This window comes from Delphinapterus leucas, chromosome 1 (genome assembly GCF_059928025.1).
Source record: "Delphinapterus leucas isolate spDelLeu-1000000601 "Yukka" chromosome 1, BTC_Dleu_Yukka2, whole genome shotgun sequence".
Classification (NCBI taxonomy): Eukaryota; Metazoa; Chordata; class Mammalia; order Artiodactyla; family Monodontidae; genus Delphinapterus; species Delphinapterus leucas.
In genome coordinates, this window is record NC_143129.1 from 120,814,635 (window position 1) to 120,835,932 (window position 21,298).

At 33.9% G+C, this 21,298-nt stretch overlaps 1 non-coding gene across 1 annotated transcript; it reads left to right on the forward strand.

Annotated features, from left to right (window-relative positions):
* The first annotated feature begins 1,940 nt into the window (after nt 1-1,940).
* LOC115801891 (U6 spliceosomal RNA) lies at nt 1,941-2,047 on the forward strand. The gene has a single exon (XR_004022249.1). It is a non-coding gene; the product is annotated as a U6 spliceosomal RNA (small nuclear RNA).
* Nucleotides 2,048-21,298: the final 19,251 nt, after the last annotated feature.

Genomic DNA, 21,298 nt, shown 5'->3' on the forward strand with positions numbered 1-21,298 from the left:
AGTCTGGAGGGTTATATTATAAAGTGTGTTGTTGTTGTTCTTTTGTTTTTTGTATTTTTTTTAAAAGAAAGTGACTTTTCAGTTGTTTTAAAGATCGAAAGAATGAGTAGTTTGTAGGAAAAAAAAAATCCAAACAGAAGGAATGGTCAATGCAAAAATCCTGAGAAGTAAAGATGAGAAACATCAGGATCTAAAAAAAAATATCAAAGGAGTTGGAGAACTTCAAGAGGAAGGTGGTGGTAATGTCATAGACATTAACAAATGCCAACAAAGATGTTGTTTTATTAACTCTCACTTAAATGAGCCATAATTTGATTTTAATCAAGTTGCCAACATGATTATGAGCCAGTGCTGTCAGATATTCTTGCATACTATCTATTAGCATTCTGCCATTCTTATGAAAATATTTAGATTAAATAACAGGAGAACAGACTTAACACACAAAATGTTTAAGAACTCTTTGGATACACTGTAAATTTTCACATATTTGACAAGTCAACCTCACACAAACACATTTACGCCCCACTTACCTCAATGTCACTTTTCACATTGTCTCCTCCTCAAGCCCACTGAAGTATGTATCACTGCTGACACCAGCTTGGCTTCCTTCAACTTCCTTGACACGGTTTTATCCAAACCCTCCTGATCCCTATCTAACTGTTGATTCTCTGGCTCTTTTTCTCCTCTGTTTTGCTCAATATAAGTGTCTCTGGATTTTTACCCTGGCTCGCTTGACTTTCTTCTCCATATTCTCTTCCTTAATAATGTCATAAGTATTTGGAACACTGTAGCAGTTGATAGCATTTCTAATAAAAGTAAACTTTATTTATTACCAGATACTATGGTAAGTGGTGTGTTTTTATTTTTTGTTTTTAACTTTTTAACCAAATCTATCATTACAATTAATGCTTAAAACAACACTCTTTCTATCTGCTGCCTCTTTCTTCCTTGGTTTACAGTGTAGTACACAAATGACCCAATAAGAAAGTATTATTAGGTTTTCTATTTTATGATGAGAAGTGTGAACCTTAAGAATGTTAGCAATTAGCTCAAGATCACACATTAAGTAGCTGCAGACCAAGGATTCAAACTAGACAGGCTGACTTGAGATCACAAGCCTGGATCACAGTTAAAGACTGCCTCATTAAAGACTGATCACAGGGGCTTCCCTGGTGGCTCAGTGGTTGAGGGTTCACCTGCCGGTGCGGGGTACACGGGTTCGTGCCCTGGTCCGGGAGGATCCCACATGCCGCGAAGCGGCTGGGCCCGTGAGCCATGGCCACTGGGCCTGTGGGTCCGGAGCCTGTGCTCCGCGACGGGAGGGGCTGCAACAGTGAGAGGCAAGACTGATCACAGGAAGTAGAATCAACCCCAGAATGATGTTATATGATAATTGTATAGGCTTAAAAACTAGTAAGGCATATTTTTGAATCCCCACATCATCAGTTATTAATTGTATGACTCTGCATAAATTTCTGAACTTCTCTGAGTTTTATTATTTATCAATAAAATTAATATTTAAAAAGTCCCAACTATAGTTTTGTTATGATGATAATACATGCAAGCATTTAGTACTCTGCCTAACACTTAGTCAACGTTTAAAACTATTATTCTTCTTTGGTAGTCTCCAGGGTAATATATTTCTTTAGTTTTCAATGGATTCACCGTTGAATATCTATTCTTATATTGACTTATTAAATATAGGTCTGTTAAAATTTCCTCCTAAGATATAGGTGAATTTTTCCATAGTTCTTTCTTACTATGAAGATAAAAAATATTAACTCCCATCTAGTGTCCTGCTAGAGATGTAATGCCCACATATGACCACTGTACCTAATGTCTTATTACATCAACACTTCAGGTCCATTTTAGACCAGTTTTCTCTAATTGTTTAAGCCATTGACATAGTTGTTTAGATTTAGTCATTATGATATACTTTAGTGCTCACTTCAGCAGCACATAGGCTAGAATTGGAACAATACAGAGAAGATTAGCATGGTCCCTGCACAAAAATAATGTGCAAATTTATGAAGTGTTCTATAATTTTACATGGTAATTGTAAAGCATAATTCTTGCTGCTCTAATTCTAACCAGGATATCAAATTAAATAAAAATCATAACAATCTGTAGAAAGTAATAATTTCAAAAGGAATAATCTTTTATTTAGTTTAGTGTATTTAATTGCATTTATTTTGTTCTACTTATATATATCCATCTACTTAGTTTTTACCCTTATCTCCTCTGAATTAAAATAACTTCAACTTCTTTAAACTATCTCTTCTACATAATTTAACAAACAAAGTGCTCTTCTAACATTTTTCTATGCCACATTTCTTTTAAAGCACATTACTTTCCTAATATTCAAAATGATAATTCTGTCTACATCAATTTATTGAATGATTTTTAAAAGCAAATCATTATTTTAGGAGCTCTAGCAAAGTCATAAATGAGCATGGCTTGACCCATTGCCTTGAGGGACTTGTAATTCAAGGAATGGAAAGATGTCTACCAAACCCAGTTCTCTTAATAGCATCAGCTAGCTTAAAAAGCACATATTTGCTTAAACAACCATTTTTTTCGTCAAAATAATCATGTTCCTTTACATAATTCTTTATGCTTTCCAAATTGTTTTTGCATGTATCATCACATTTTCACAAGGATCCTTTTTGGAGAATTCTCCCACTTCACAGATTGGGAAATCTAGCCTCCCTGGGCCTCAGTCATTTAACTACGCATTAAGTTAATATTGGCATCCAAACGAGGAAAGATCTTGAGACTTTTCCTTACTCTTGTCTCTTTGCTCCTGCAGAAACAGGAAGGATTGTCATCTGAATGGTCATGATCAAGGACAGGATTCAAAAAAACACCTAATATTAATGTCCTTTCTTATATCTCTCCCTTGAAAGGGCAAGGGCCATTGTTTATTGCTTCAAGGAATAGAAGAAAATTCATACTAGAAGTTAGAAATTTAGATTATCTTCCTATTTCTCTCACTAAATGGGAAAAAAGACTAATTTTGAGAGAATCTGTGTACTGATATTTTGTTCAGTGAAAGTAGAAAAACAGAAATCCCTTTTAGATCCTTGCTATCCATCTCCATATGAAAGATTTAAAGGGAAGAAAATTAAATAACAATGTATTGCTGAAAGTGGACTGGTGGCTCCAGGCCACCAGTTGGATTTAGGCACCAGGTTAAACTTCAGATATAAGCAGACTTATGTCTATTTCAACCTCTCTTCCCTTTAACCCACAGCTCTAGAACCACAATCCAACAGTTCCTAAGCCAAAAAGCTCTTAGTACCACAAACATTTTCCAAAATTTGTGGAAAACTCATTTGCTGTTAAAACATGACTGGAACTGTTTTGCTAGTGTTTCTTAGTATTGTTAAAAACAAAGCCAAGAACCCAAAAAGTAGCCAGTTTTGTAAGCCCTATGTCACCAGACTGAGACTTAATTACAATTGCAGCTCTCCCAGAAATAGAATCTTAAACTAGTCAATCAGGAATTGCCTGATCAACACTAGTTAGGTAATGTGCCTGATAGACCCCTGAAATCCTGTAAAGAAAAGTTACTTTGCAATAACCAACCTGTTCTTTGGCCTAGTGTAACTTCCTTGTTCCTGCTTTCTTCTGCCTATAAAAGTCTTTCATTTTGCACAGTTCCTCAGAGCTCCTTTCTATCTGCTGGGTTAAATGCTGCCCGATTCATGAATCATTGAGTAAAGCCAGTAGACCTTTAAAAATGGCTCAGTTGACTTTTTTATAACAGTTTGAATAGTCATGCTTTGTGAAGAAATGGTAGTGTATTAAACTAAGGGTCCCTGGCCAAACCCTCACATTATTTTCACTATACTACCTTGTGAGGGGTAATGGCCCAAACACCTTATTATATGCAGTGAACACCCCTTCTAAAATATCAACGATTCTGAAATCTGAAAATCGTTTCTCCCGAAGGGTCTCCCCTAACCTGTGATGTTGACTTGAACTACACAGATGGCCCAGGCAAGAACAAGGCAGAGAGAGTAAAACTGTATTTTTCCTCTAAGAGACTTGATTATGGGTCAACTTAATATTCATGTTATATGTATGTGAAAGAAGGAGATAAAGAGGGGGAGGGGAAAAGGAGAGATTATTCTTTGAATGCTGACATCAAAACTCCTTTATTACTCACAGCAATAGCAGTACCAGTGTTTCAGCATGTGTTCCAGATCTCTGAAATCTAGTTCCCATAGGGTGAGGTAAAGAGGGAGAGACAGGGGCTTCCCTGGAGGCGCAGTGGTTGAGAGTCCGCCTGCCGATGCAGGGGACACGGGTTCGTGCCCCGGTCCACATGCGCGGAGTGGCTAGGCCCGTGAGCCATGGCTGCTGAACCTGCGCGTCCGGAGCCTGTACAACAGGAGAGGCCACAACAGTGAGAGGCCCGCGTACCGCAAAAAAAAAAAAAAAAAAAAAAAAAAAAAAAAAAGAGGGTGTGACATCTATTCTCATAGAGGTGTATTTTTAGTTTAGGAATCCAGTCTTTTATAATGGACAGTAAACCTGCCTGACCTTTGCTCCAGAAGCAGACATTTCCTTTGTTATACTGGATGGTACACTAATCCCCCCCATTTGCTTAGAATGTGGGTGGGGGGGAAGGAGGGGAAAAAAGGGACTATATCTTTCAAGGCTGTTTGCTCTACAAACATCTTTGATAAGATAGTCCAGAAAAAGGTGGTCCAGGCCCTTTCTCAAAAGATGTGCAGAAATATGAGACATCTATGAAAATTGTCTCCTAACAACGTCTTCATAAGATCACATTTGTTACAAAATTAAAATGAAGACTTCATAAAATATTTATTTGCTTTTTAGTCAAGTCTTCATGTAAATTACCCATGTTTTCACCACCTGATTATTACATATAATTAAGGGTTAACTGTTTCAATTCTCCTGCCCAAATGGATAAAATTATAAACAATTTAAGCCACTCATGGGGTTTCAGAGCTGCATATGTTTTTATATAATCATACTAGTATTTCTTATGAAAAGTAACTAAATAAAATAAATTCAGAAGTCAGCTGTCATTCGTAAATGAAGAATATTATTGAATCATTCATTGGGGATATATTTTATGTGGTATGTCCCAAATATTAAGAGCTTCTTTTATTTTTAAATACTTTCTCCCTTTAAAAACATTCACAATATTTTAACAGTTGGCAATTATTTAATGATACAAGATAAGAATTGACGTTTTGTTGGCTAGTAATTTGAAAAGTGTTAAGAACTATTAATTCTCCCATATTTTTTACTTGAAGACAGTTATAGAAAATGATTTGCTATGATGCCAGATTCAACAAGTTGTATCTTTTAAAATTATATTTGCTTTTAAACCATTTGTTTACGTAGCAGTCATTTATTTATTTATTTTAGCTATAAGTAGTAATCAAATAACCACGTTTGGCCTTTAGAAATCAAGTCTCCCTAAGGATTTTTACTTTATTTATTGTATAAGTGTAACTTGTTTGAAAACATAGCAGATTTCTGGATTTCCATTTCTTGAAATGGTTTGTGTTAGAAAAATAAATAAATGCTAATAGGAATAAAGATGCAGGCTACAGTACTAGGGAAAGCAACTCTGAATATATTCATTGACAAGAATATATTATGCATAAATTTTAGACCATATACTCACACAATTTAAGGAAACAAGGGTTTTGGAAGTGGAGGAGACAGTTCAGCAAAGAAAAAGCTTTATTTTCAAAATTTGTAATGTGTTTATATTTGTATATATGTCTGTTTTTATTCATTGGTGAATTGAGGTGGCTAAACCAAAACTTATTATGAAAATAGCCTGTTGAAGTCAGAAAAATAAGCATTAAGTAATAATCAATAACTCATTTTAGTTTTTTAATTATTGTACCAGATTAGCCTTTGAAAATAGGAGTAACAAAAGTAATGGTGTGTTTAATTAACTATAGTCATTTTTCAATCCAAAAGTAATTGTAAAACTTGAGAAATGAATAAATGATTGTTATGAGGCAATAGAAATTTTATGATAATAGCAGAACATGGATTTTCAACGTTGGTGATATTGACCCCAAGGGGGAGAAAACTGGCTTGGGAAGGGTGAAGAAACTTAGATAATACAATGGGTTTTGTTTTCCCAGAGCTCAAATCTACAGATAAACTCTTATTCCTTAGTATTTAAACTCTTTTGTTCGTGTTGTAAATTTTTTTTCTTATGGATAATAGGTAATGAAAAAAGATCGAGAAACACTGCTGTGTAGTATGCCAATAATTTCTAACTCTATAAAGAAGTAATATTTAAAAGAAAGTATTTTTCTGTGAGAAATAAAATACATATGTATTAAGGTTTGCTTTGGGCTAGTTGCCATGACATATCCAAGATATTTTCTTTAAATAAACTAATTTTAATCTGCTCTCTGCAAAAAAAAAACAAATTAGAAAACAGTGCTGTGAAATGTTGTATCCAGATGATGATAGATAGATAGATAGATCATAGATAGATAGATAGATAGATAGATGGTAGATAGGTAATTATTTAAAGCATTATTTTATTTCTCCTCAGCTGGTTTCAGTGTTTTTCAATATATGAATTGAAATATCCAAAGAGAAAATATTTAAGAATCTTGTTAATACTTTGAGCCTAGGATGGATTAATCTAAACTACTTTAATTACTGGAAAAAAAAGAAACTAAATAAAATAAGCAGGGTGGATAAAAATTCTTTTAATGGGCCTTTATTTAATCCTTTCTATAAACGTAAATTTCTAATGTATTATTTTTTGTAAGTAATTTTGTACTCCTAATATTTTTTTTCAAATTTTTAATAGTGGTACAACACTGACATCCAGTAGTTAGTTAAGTGAATCTCAGCAACATTTTTAGTGTTGGTAGAAATAAACACCCAAAACACACACACACACACACACACACACAAACTCACATTCCACATCAATTTCAATAAACAGTGCTTCCAAAATACTTTTGCATTTCTTGTCCTGGTCTGGATAATTTTAGAATAGAGTTTCAGGCAAAAGTTAATGTCATTGCTTGTATTGTTCTACCACTCCATATGATATTTTATATTCCAGTGAATAACTCATCATTGGTTCACTGCCAAGTCGATTCCCTAAAGTTTTGCCTCTGAAGTTCAACATTAGAGTGCAAACAAGTCACTCTTTTAATTTTTCAGCCCTACTCCCAGGAGAGGGCAGTGAGGCAATAGATTAGAAAGTGAAATTGTGAAATAAAGACTAATGACATAAGGAAAATTAACACCATATTTGTCTTTGTATCTCTTTTTAGTCTTGATAATAATATTCTTCAATCAAACTATTTCCTTGAGTTATATATACAGAAAAATGTCCATTTTATTCAGGCCTTCAATAGCTTCAAAAGGCATTCATCTATGGCCTGAAGGTCATGTGTGATGTAGAAAACTAACAGTGCAAAATGATGTGCTAATGCTAAGGTGTATATGGCAATTAAAACTCATGACCTGGAAAAAGTGTAAACACCCCTGTGATTAAAGCATCTGAAAGGTAAATATAAAGTGAAAGTAAATAAATCACCCTGTCCACAAGTAGCTATGTTTCAGAAAGCACCATGCCCTTTTTAGTCAGTTTCTTGTTGGTAGTTACAATAAATAGTCCTATAATCTAAATTTTGGGCGCAAATAAGGTTTGTCCTTATGCAACCCTAATTTTTCAGTCATCTTGTACAATATTGTACACTGAAACAACTCATTCTCTTAATAACCCTCTCCTTTTAAAGTGGCCTTTCCATCAGTGCATAGTTGACAGCTGGCCACTTGGGGCCAGGAAAGGAAGAAAAAGAGAGAACTTAATGAATTGGTAAATGCTTTTTAAAGCATTTCTGTACATATCTAGGAAAATGTTTTAATTTTCTCTGGAGTTCGAGTCTTTATAGGTAGCCATCTCTTTGAATAAATGGCTACTATAATATCATATATCTGGAGCAGGCCATATTGTACTTTACAAAGAGAATTATAAGCAGCTAAAATGTGTTGCTTTGAAATCACTTTAGGGGTGTAAACTCTTCAAAGATATCTTTCTGCTTTGGAAATCCTTTTTCCTCTCTACATGCAATCGAATGCCTTAGAATAAGCTTTTCACCAAATAGGTTGCATCCAGGAACTTGCTGTGCTTCTAATAATGACTCACCTTGCTGCTGTTCAGCTTCAGAAGAGAAAACTGCTATGAAGAACTAGCTCTAGTAGTCTGGCATAGATAATAAAACACATTTTTCTGACAGTAATCTCCCCTTCACTGTAAATTTTCACTTGGCTTCTATGAAGCTTACCATGAAAAAATAAAGTGAAGATGTTATGTATGTAATTAATTTTTCTTAAGAATTGTTAATACGGAGATCAATAAAGTCTTCCGGTTTGGTGCATGTGTTGCCCAGAGTATCATTGCCCTAAAAAGACTCAAGTTGACACTAGCACTGGATAGGACAGCTATTCCCATTTCTTCCCCTGAAGGCTTCCCATGTCTTTCCTGGCAAAGAAAGGGAGCTTGACTGGCAAAAAAAAGGGCTTATGCTTACATAATGCCAGTATAACCAGAGAATTATGTCAAAAGCAAAATCAATTCACAAAAGAAAATTGGCATCACAAAATGAAATAATATTCTTTAAATGGCATTGATAGTTTGTAATACAAATCTTCAAATTAATCAATAATGATGAATACAAAGCATATTATGAATCTTGACATTTCACATTTTATCATACTATTCTGACAACTGTCGATTGTGAAGATGCTTAAAAATATGTTTCTTTTTCTCATCTCACTGTATTCTTTAGGGCTTGATATAAAATTAAACATTCATTATTCAATAATTATTGATCTAGTGCTTACTATATGCCAGACCCTTGATAACAGCGAAAAACTTATAGATGAAAAAGATCGACTCCTGACTTTATTCCTCATTGTATCTCCAGCACCTAGAACCATGACTGCTCCATAATAGACCATAAAAGTTTGCTGAAAAATAATTTGTAAACTATTGACTGTGTCTAAGCCTGAGGATGTTCTTATGTTACCCTCACTGCTTATATAATGGGGATCAAAATAGACTTCAGGGAGTCTACCAAACAGTCAGTTTACAAGGAAAATGTGGCAGGAGCAGCTGGGAATGGAACATAGGGATGGTGAACATTTTGCGGTTTAGAGTAAATGTATTCTGAGTACTGGAGGTAAGGGGTCAGTGACATTTTTCTAAGTAGCAATACTATTTAAGTCATTCCCTTCTTTCTCAAATCCAGAGAGATGTATAAAATATTGCCATGGTTCAATTGCTGCAGATATATCGAATTAGGAGCGAGATACCCCTTTAGCATGTGTAAGACTATGTGACACAGCAAACAGAAAACAATATTGCAGAGCTATAAAAATATAATTAATGCTGGTTGTATTTTAAAGACACATTTGGATAGTTACAGAAACATAGACATACATTTATAGCAGCAAATTAATTAATTAGTGCTCAAACTGAAGTGAGTCTATATATATCATGTATGGGAATGAAATACAGAATTTGATCATTGAAAATGAATCAAATGAGAAAAGAAGATAACCATATAATGTCAGCAAGGAGATATCTCCCCTGTCCCATTTTGCTTTATGTAATAAGCACAGTGCCAAAATGATAAGGCATTTATAGGTAACACTAGAATTGCACAGTAATCATGCCTATATATTAGTTCTAGTATGTATGTATGTATAACATGCACATATAATAGTAAATTTATAAAAAATCAAATTATATAATCTAATATACAGTATATATCTAATACTATTATATTCATGGAATACTATAAAATTATATATGGTATCTAGTGTGCGTGTGTGTGTGTGTATATATATATATATATATATATAGAGAGAGAGAGAGAGAGAGAGAGAGAGATTTATTTCAATGGCTTCCTCTTATTTTCTAAACTTCTGAATAAATAAATAAACAAAAAGGCCATAATGAATAACTGGTACTGTACTTTCACTCCTACCCTGAACAACTGTACAACGGGCCAAAATATATGAGGCAACTATTATCAGTTGGTGGTACCAGAGCACTGTGATGCTGGAGAGAAAGGAAACATATGAAGTCAGACTCAGTTCTCTCTGGTTCTTTGACAGGGCCAGTCTTCTAACCCCATGCAGAGTATGGAAACTAAGGCAAGCACGGCAGTCTTGCTGAGCTGAGAGAAAAGTTGAGGACTTCAGAAGCATCTGTATTTGCAGGTACAGTACCAGAGAGCAGGGAGTTGTGGGGATGGGAGAGGTGAAACGTCTATGTTGGGCCTCCCTATGAGTTGTCAGCTGAGGACAAGACTGCATATGCACCGTAAAAGATTCTGAGAAACATATTTACTGAGACTGGCTGAGACCAACTGGAGATTACATGGCTGAGTGATATGGAAGTTCCTAGCCAGCCAGAGTAAAGAAACCTTGCTAAGCACCTTGGAATTCAGCTGAGATGCACAGAAAGACCAAACTTTAGAGTAAGAACCACCTTCTAGTGTAAAGAGCATGCCTTGGGACAAATAACAAAAGCAGAATAGATCTTCTTTAGCAAAAATAAAATCAAGCCTGAATGAATTAAGAGAATCTGCCAACAATTTAATGGGCTGCCAAAACACAATTCAATATCATTTAAGAGAACACAACAGAATCTAAACCAGTTAAAATGTATCCTTCAAAATATTTTACATGCAATCAAGATTACTAGATATATGAAAAACTAGAAAAATGTCATCTATAATCAGGAAAAGAAAACAGTCAATTCAGGACCTTAGATAACTCAAATGTTGGAATTAATAATAAAGAACTTTGAAACAATCATAATTATGGCCAAAAACTTAAGAGAAAAGATTAACATAGTGAGTGAAAGGATCGAGAACCTTAGTGGAGAAATGATAGCCATAAAAAAATCGGATTGGAAATTATAAAATTGGAAAAAATTCAATATATAAATTGAAGACTGAACTAGATGGAATTAAAGCAGATTGGACAGTCTAGCAGAGAGGATCTTTGTGGCATTCTAACTTGCTCTAGTCCCTTCCTTTTCCCCATTTCTGTAGTAGCCTTTGTATTAAAATATAGGTTGTATTATTATCCACGTAGGGTAAAGCCAACAAATTAGGAGATTATTTCCAATTGAAAAGATAGTTTGTTACTATCAATTCCAAAAGGAGGAGGCATGCTATGCCATGCAGGACCACAGGGGGAAGCATCAGGGTCAATCCAGAGACAAAGAGAATGAGCGGAAAAGTGGGCAAGAACCTTTCTTGTGGTTTCTGTGGGAAGGAATGGGCAAGGCAGGGTGAGCAGGCTCAGGATTGGCTAGGGATTGTGTCTAGTTTTCCCGTGGCTGGACCTGGGCTGATTAGGGCAGAGATCCACACCTGTGTACATTACAATCAAACTGTGGAAAGACTAAAGGACTATACAGAAAGTTTCAAGAGAGAAGTGACTCATTACATAAAAGCTATCCTCAATTAACAGCTCAGTTAATACCTCAATTAATATTCAAAGGAGAAAGACTAATGGCTGCTTTTTCATGGGGAAACCATGGAAACCAGAAGGAAGTGAGATGATGTATTTATGGGGCTAAAAGAAAAAGAAAACTATCAACCAAGAAAGCCGGTATGGTTATATTAGCCAGTTTAACACAACTAATACTATGATATTGTTGGTAGAATCAAGTGGAATCTTGGTTATTAACTTTTATGCAAATCAATTTCTAGGCACTGAGAATATAGCACATGTAGGAAGATAAAATTTCTGTCTTTAAAGATCTTATACTCTAGCCGGAGAACAGACATTAAACAACTAATAGCCCAATGATTTAATTACAATTATATATACAGTTATATATACATATATATGGAAATATATATGTGTGTGTTTGAGAGGAGAGATTATAAACTGCTAATATGTATAACAGAGTCACTAACCTCATCTTGCGTGGCCTATATGGCTTCCTTAAGGAGATGTTTGGACAGAATTGCTAAAGGTGAGTAGAACATGTTAGGTCTCATCTCTGAGCTCCAAGTGTCACATCCAAGAATGTGCCTATCTTGTTCACTAATATAGTCACAGTGCCTGGCCCACAGCTTGTGCCAAATCAATGAGTCTTTAATTCAGATGCCCATAATTCATGGAAGGGTTTTCATATAGCAGTACATAAGAACTGAACTAGCTATAGTTCTAGCTAACTATGAAGAAATGATTCTGAGGTTTACAGTTCACATACAGCTGATAAGGCATATTTAAAGTGTCATGAGAAATACACAAATATTTTTGAAATACCCAGCATAGAAAATGACGTAAACAATACCTTTTTATTAATAGAGTCTAAAACTCATTTATTCTTTCATTAAACTGTCATTTTTGCATGTTTTTAAAATTATGGAAAAGGAAAGTATTGTATGGACATATATGTACATATACATGATATATATTTATTGTATGTATTTTATGTGTATATACATATAAGTATTTTATACATATATATAAAATGTTCTGATAGACAGAAAATCTTATACATTTTTAAGGAGATTTTTGAACATAAAGTTTTTCTTTAATGTTTTCTAAAAATATTCTTAAACATTTTTTATTGTATTGCTTAGCTTGCATAGCTTTATATTTGGACAAGTTTATCACTGATAATTACAACTAGAAATGGCCAAGCTGTTGTGTTTATAACAACACATAGATTATTACTAATATAAAGTAACTTTGAATTTTAATGTCTGGCAAATTTTACAAACCAATATGCCAGGCACATCTTTTCATTACTGCCTAAGACTCATTATTATGATTATTTTGTCAGACATCTTGACTGACAAGTTAAATATTACTGCCACACTCATGTGAGTTGTAAGAACATAACAGTGAAGGCGAAAGCTTTTTCTTTGGTTCTAATTAACAGGATATTATCTTACCGTTGTTGTTTTCAAGGTACTACATGCTTTTCGGGTTCAATAAAGTAAATGTGCAATTGGAAATAGCGTGTTTCATTCCTTGTTTAAGCTCTATGGGCAAAGAGGGTTATTTCTTTAGGATGTGCAGTAACTCTTCAGCCAGGACCACATTTTATTCAATCATATGGTCCAGGGATCTAAAGCTATATTCTTATAAATAAATACTCACTGGTCTGCTAAGGTACAGATGGCAGATAGCCACATAGTTCCAATAAAGGAAAAAGTCAAGATTTAGCTTCTGTCTATAGAAAAATATCTATAAGATTATGGTTTATAGAAACATTTCTGTAAAATTATAGTTAATGGAAAATATCCCATTTATGGCCACCATATTATACAGTGTGTACCAAAGAATCACTTTAAAGGAATGATCAATTATTTTATAACCTATATAGTAATGCATCTTGTATTGCATCTTCATTTAGAAATAGTAAGAAAATGTGTGATATTTAATTAACTTCTTTGTTAAATGTAAAATTATCCACACATTCCTAAAAACAGTGAGTAGTATATATGTACATATAAATGTTATATACATATATGACTATATATGTTATATATATGCATATATGTGCAATTTATGTATAATTTAAATATATGTATATTTAAGCTCAAAGGGTAGAGTAAAATGGGCCTTAGAGATTTGTTTGTACATTCCTATCATTGTACCCAAAATTGTGGAGAATGGGATTAAATGAATTATCAGTATCACCTGACAAATCATTGCTAAATTTGGGGCTGAAAATCACTTCTTTCCACCCTTTATTGCCATTTTTTTTCATTTTAGTAACAAATTAGTATTTATAGATTATTATAAAATAAAACTATATACCTTTGTGTTTTATTCAGAAGCATAAACATGAACAATGTAACGTAAACAATTACTTACTTTTACACCCTCAGTGCCAAGAGATGATTTTGAGGGGCTTTAGCTTTCCATCAGCCATCAGCATCAGTCCTACTCAGTCTGTATGAAACCTAGGTGGTGTTTGCTGTGAAAACACAGTTCAAGACAAGTCACCTAGTGTTCCCTCAGCCCTACCACACACCCATTGCAACTGCATTTCCTGCATGCAAAGGCTGGACAAGTAATTGTTGTTTCTTAAAAGAAAACAAGCTGATCAAATGTGACTCAGCAGGAAAGTGGTTGTTGAATCTGGGTATACCTAGAAATAATCCCATTCAGCTTGCCCTATTTGCTGATGAGGAAACTTGCCTCTTGAATTTCACCTGTCTCCTTGTATATTTCATTGAGATGACGCAATGCTCTCTGTGGTTGCAAGTTAGAATTTTACTTGATTAATTCCTTTTAATAAAACCAGTTTGATCAGCTTTGTAACAAAACAAGAACAAAACACTAAGTTTATATTTCTCCACCTTGGCATGTGGACAGATTGATACAAGGCTCTGAAATAGGTCTAAAACAAATATCATAATATTAGATTTGGTTTACATGTTTGAAACATTATGTGCTTAATACCATGATGTTAATCACATTCAGCTACTACAATAATAACTAATATTTATTGTCAGCCACTGGTCTAAGCATTTTATGTAGACGGTATTTTTTAATCTTCACTAGAACTCCATGAAATCACTTCACAATCATATTCTGAATCTGTCAAACATTGTATTTATTTAGTGCTAAAATAGCTAATTATTAATAAACAAATCAGTAAGTTCTCTTACTATATTAACTGTACATATATTAACTAATTTAATCATGGCGGTAAATACTATCCTTATACATAACTGAGAAATCTGAGGCACAGAAGGGTTAAATAATTTGTCCAAGTTCATTTAGTAAGAAAATGGCAAGTCCAATTTGAACTTAAGCTTCAAATATTAATGTTACAGTTACTGAGGAATATTATATTAGTAAAGTACCCTAGAATTCCATAGTCTGCCATAATCCACAGCCCAGCTACAATATAGTGAAAGAGCATAGAATTGCAATCACAGGGGCTAGTAAGCCTCTGGCTCAATCAGATCCTAATAGAATCATCTTAGGTTAGTGACTTTCCCATATATAACATGGAGATAATTTTGATGAATGAATGAGATTTTCTTTTATGTGAATGAGCCCAGCACAGTCTCAAGCACTTAGTAACTACTTAACAATGATTATTTATGTTAATCAATAATAGACACGTTTGTACAAAGGAAATTAAACTATTTGGATGGCCCTCCTAGACTGTTTAGAAGGGAAGATACTGAGGTGAGAGAGGTCATTCACAAAAGGAATATAAGCAATTAGAAGCTATGTTACATTATAAAGAATTGGATGTTGAAGCCATAACTTATCATTTCATACTATCACACAGAACCTATCTAGCACATCAAGAAATGTTCAGTGAATGATTATTGAACTAAACTGAAATCTCACTAACACACATGTGTTTTGTTATGTGTAAAATCTAGTTATTTAAACAAGCAAAGAAAAATGCTACATCTATTTGGTACACATTAGAACAGGTTGTTGGTCAAACAGACTTAAACATACTTAAATTGCTTGAACATACTTAAGGAGGTTTCTCTCTCCTTACAGGCATCAGAAAACATCCCCCAGTCCTCACAGAATCTGGGTTCTGGACACAGGCAGAATCTGAAAGCAGAAGGGTCACTGGAGCAAATGGACAGTGGACGAGTCTTGGACTCTCTGTTATCATCATTACACGATGGTAGTGTGGTCACTGCATTGTCAGAATCAACTCACTCTTACATAATAGCACTCCTTAAGAAATTTCTTTCTGTGGAACCTAAAAAAAAAAAAAAAGGTATAGATGATCTTATTTGCAAAGCAGAAATAGAGACACAGATGTAGAGAACAAAAGTATGGATACCAAGGGGGAAGGGGGGGTGGGATGAACTGGGAGATGGGGATTGACATATATACACTATTGATACTATGCATAAAATAGGTAACTAATGTGAACCTACCGTATAGCACAGGGAACTCTACTCAGTGCTCTGTGGTGACGTAAATGGGAAGGAAAGCCAAAAAAGAGGGGATATATGTATACATACAGCTGATTCACTTTGCTGTACAGTAGAAACTAACACAGCATTGTAAAGCAACTATACTCCAATAATTTTTTTTTTTAAAAAAAGAAATTTCTTTCTCCAAATGCCAGGGTAAAAACAGATGTACATAGTCTGTCAGGGAGGAGATAGGAAAAAGGATTTTCCTTCCTTTTCAGCAGCCTATTTTTTCTCCATCCATATATCATTTCACTTCATAGAACAAGAAAAGAAATGAGCAAATGACTTTTAAATTACTAGGTACCTTTTCCTTTCATTTAACCTTTACGAAGTTCCATAGAACCAGTTAATTAACCCAATTTGTGATTGAACTGGTCATGCTGAGCGCCCATGTTAAGTACATTTTGATCCATGATTCTCTCACTAGAAGAGCAATTTGTTGTTCTTGTCCCATAACTAAGAAATTAAACTATATATAAATATATACGAATTTACATTTTTAAATATGTTTAATTTCCCTTTAACATTTTGCTCCTTCTAATTATTATTTTTTTATATATTTTTGTACAAAAAAAGCAACATTTTCTTTTGGTCAAATACATTTTCATTCCATTAGATCTTGCTTATTAGTATTTTTTTCTCAGTGGTTGTTCTGAAATTTTTTTATTATTATGATTACCAAAAAGATCAACTAGTCCTAGTCCCCCACCCCCATTTGACAGATGAAGATATTTATGTCCATGGAGTTTAAGTGATAATCTGAGGTCCACCAAGTTAGTTGGCTAAATATGTAGGTGAATATGGCAGTGCTGTGATCAGACTTCATACAGTCTCTTTTTTTAAGATAACATTTATGATTGAAATGTATCAAAATGATCACTAAATTATTATACTTTAAATCATGGAATATATCCATTTAAAATATGAATATATAATTTCTTGTAAAATTTACTTTGTGTACATCATATTTTATTTTGAGATTTTTAATCCTCTTAAAAATAACAAGTTGTAATTATCAAGACAAATAAAAGTGAAATATGTTCTCCATAATTAATTCTAAATCATTTGATGTGATTTTACTGAACACTTCTAAAAAAATATACCCCATGATGACTAACAACATTACACAGGGTGTGTGTGTATGTGTGTGTGTGTGTGTGTATGTGTGTGTATTCTCCAAAGTTAAACAGATAAGAATTGACAAAATTATTTTGAGTGGTCCTATTAAAATGTATCCAATCCTCTCCTTGACATTGATTGGATTAACTCCTCAAAAAAATTTTGGCATTTTATAAATAGTCTTATTCAAGCACTCTTGTGTAAGACTTCATAGAAAAATCTTGGGAGAACAGACATGAATATGAGGAAGAAAAATCAGCAATTGTCAACTATAACTTTTTATTGAAGGCAATAGTTGGTATATTTCTAAATGGATTAACATGCAAGGATATTTGCTGAGTTAAATGGCAGAAAAAGAAAAGAAGCTCAAATCCCTCTAGCAGAGTGCATGTTATTATTTCAAAGAGGATAATCAGGTGGGGTGATTCATCAGCACTGTGGTCAGAAAGCTGTAACAAAAAGTCTACAAGCAAACCACACTATTAGATATAATTTTTCTACTTGGAAAGAATATACACCTTCCACTTGAACTGAATGCTGTAGAGGAATTGAGGCATCTGCTCAAGTAGGGAAACTGATGGATGTTTAAAATGGCCTTTAACTGGAAATGGCTATTACGTACTCATTTGGAAAAAGGATGGCAAAGAACACCTGTGATCGGTGCAGAAGTTTAGTCACAGGTATACAAATGAAAATCATCCAAAATGAAAAAAATGTAATATAACATTTAGTTTGGGGATTTCAAAAACTATATTCAGTATTTGTCATCTTCTACCCTAACTGAACAGAGAAAGGTCCATAATTACAATTTTATAGCACGGAATACCCCAGATGATTAATATGTGTATTATGGCAACACAAAATCATTTCCTCCATATCACTTTACCTTATGCTGTAATTATCAACAAGAGGAAGTGAGAATAAGGAGGTAAAGCCTTCTTTAGTGAAGAAGCAGGTAAAGCCCCCTAAAACCATGTGCATTTATCTGAAAACATAGCTTCAAAATTTATAAAGTAAAAATTGATGGAGCTAAAAGAGAATATAGATAAATATACAAACTTAGTTGGACATTTTAATATACCTCCTTAAATACCATATACAGCAAGCAGAAAAAAATTAGTAAATTAGTAAGAATATTGATGATTTAAAAAACACAATCCACTAACTTTAACTTATTGACTTATATGGGAGTCTACAACCAATAACTTTATAATGCACTTTCTTTTTATGTGCTTGTGGACATTTACTGAAATAGATCATATTTTAAACAAGAAAAGTTCAATTAATTATTAATCTATAGTGACAAAAATCATAATAGTGTTTAACCTTGAAGAAAGTTGAGAGGGAAGGGACACAGAGGAGCCTCTAGAATGCTGTAAATATTCTGTTTTCTTATGGATAGTATTTATACAATAGTACACAAATGTATAAATTCATGAATTTGTGCAACTAAAATTTGTGGAATTGTATGTACATTATACCATAATAAAAAATTTTAAAAAACTAATATGTAATAGAAAATTCAACAAGAATCTAGAATTCTAGCCACACTAAAATAACTTTTATGCACCAGACCCTGAAGTTTCTCAACCTCTCCCCCATTCTTAGATAGTTATTTATGAAATAAAGAAATGATAAATGATATAAGCTATGTCATTAATTGTAATAATCAAAATTTAAATTTACATATATTTATACTTTATATATATATATATATATATATATATATATATATACGCTTTATTAAGGCACTATCTCTTGACCATCATTTAATTATATGTGTTGTCTATTATACTGGTAGCCCCAAATGAATCATACCTCTAGAAATTCCTTTTGATTTGGGCTGAAACTGCAACTTGTTTGAACCAACAGAATGTGGTAGAAATGACATTGGCCTAAGTGGGAATTTCTGGCCTATGCCTAATGAAAGCCTAGTAACTTCTGATTCTGCACACTTGAGAACTCTGATGAGCCAAGAAGGCCAGCATTTCTGTTGGGGAAACCACACGGAGCACACACACAGAGTGACCATGTGAAGGGGGAGAGGTCCTAACCACCTGGAGAGAGAGCAGACCAGCTGTTCCAGGGTCCTAGCTAAGCCCAGTCTCTAGCCAACCCACTACTTGAATCCATCCATTCAATAGGCCACCAGCAATCTGGTCAGCAAAAAACCACCCAGGTGAATCTAGCCCAGATTGTAAATTTATGAGCAAATAAAATAATTGGTTTTTAAACCACTAAGTTTTAGGGTGGTTTGTTATTCAGGAATAGATAACCAAAACAATATATCATTAATTTAGCTTGGGGGTTGATATTAAGTATGATAATTAGCAGAACTGAAATGGAATGGGCACTGGGGTTGTCACCAGAGTGACTTTTTTGTTCACCTCAAGTAAGAGTGATGAAGCATATAATGGATTTTGAGTCTTGTAAAATCTAGCCTGAATTTCTATCAAAAGAATTCTCTTTATCTTAATTGGAGTTGAGTTAGTATTATGTTTGCAAAATAGCGACGGGGGAGGCCTACTGACCTAGCTTTTGTATAGGAAATCAAACTGTGAATCTTAATTTCATAGGCATTGAAGAAGTGCCTGGCTCGTGTGTTTGAATCCACAGGTTAGCATATTTAAAGACTTTTCATATTGTCTTATTAGGATAATTTAAAAAGAAAGTACAACAATGTGTATTCCACAAAGGAGAATGTTTCTTTTAATTGCTTGGAAAATCGAGGGGGGAAAAAAGTCTCAAACTGTATAAAGAGGAAATAGTATAGGTTTGCCAGATAAAATATAATGCACCCAGTTAAATTTAACTTTCAGATAAATAATGAGCAATTTTCTTACTCTGAGTATGTCCTGTACAATATTTGGAATATCCTTATACTAAAAATGCGTTCTGTGTTTTATATAAAATTCAAATTTAACTATCATCTAGTATTTTTATTTGCTAAATCTGGCAACCTTACAATAGTAGTAAAGTCAATGTTCGTTGGCAGGAGGAAGAATGGGACTGTAGGGAGGGTGATATAGGTCATAGAGGAGGAATCCGAAAGGTGGGAAATGATTAGAGCAAAGGAGTTTGAGAAGAGAGGAAGATAGTAGAGAATCATTGTTTTAGAGGTGGGAAAATAAGCATGTTAACAAAGCATAATAATATTCTAGGTAGGTGTAAAATGTGTGGTCAGGGATGTATAAAAATATCACTCCATTATTTTCTATAACAACCTCAACTTCTTGTGTTCCCCAGCTGATGGGGAGTGAAGGCTTGACAGTTCATGGTATCGCATTTCTTCCCCCAGCTTAACATTTCTTTTTCGATGACTCAGTCTATTCTGAGAAAATGTTTAATCTTTCAGATTCTACTTCTTCCCCTTCACCCTCCTCCTCGGGATAGTGCTTGGACAGGATATGAGGAGCTGATAGCGATGGGGGAGGAGAGCACACTGGCCTTGAGCTGAAACGCCTATTTCCACATGGGTCTGCATTTTCACATTGGTCCCTAATGTGACCAAATGTGCAGGTGATGTAAGGAACCCTACATGGAGAAGAACATGGCACCCACTGCAGCTGAGGGCTGACCCTGCTACTACTGGCTACCACCTCCTGCTTACCCACTCACACTGAGAGCTTCTCTTAGACACCTATCCTCTGTATGAAAGGTGCTAAAACCAAAATTTGTATACTTTCACATTTCAAAGAAAAAGATTCATCAAAAAGCTTGTGAAAAATAATTTATATGTAGGTTCACTTTTGAAAAATAGTCAAGACTTTGAGTGGAATTATTTTGTGTTCCTTATTTGAAGAACATAATACTTATATGAAGTTGGCAAAGATCAAATATTTATGAAAAAAACAGGTAATTTTTTAGTATCTACTGACAGATGGCCTCTGTAGATTCCATATTTACTATCTGTGCTTTGTTCCCACCAATCTTCTTCATTCCATATAAACTTAGTGTTTACCTGGTGGTATATCAACAGTTCATGAGTTTGATTTTAAATAAGAACCCCTGTGTTGTAGCATACTGAGACATTTTTCTCTTTTTAAAATGTAATCATTACCCAAAATCAATATCACTATTCTCTTTTTTATTTTTTGAAGCTTTTTTTTTTTAACATCTTTATTGGAGTATAATTGCTTTACAATACTGTGTTACTTTCTGCTTTATAACAAAATGAATCAGCTATACAT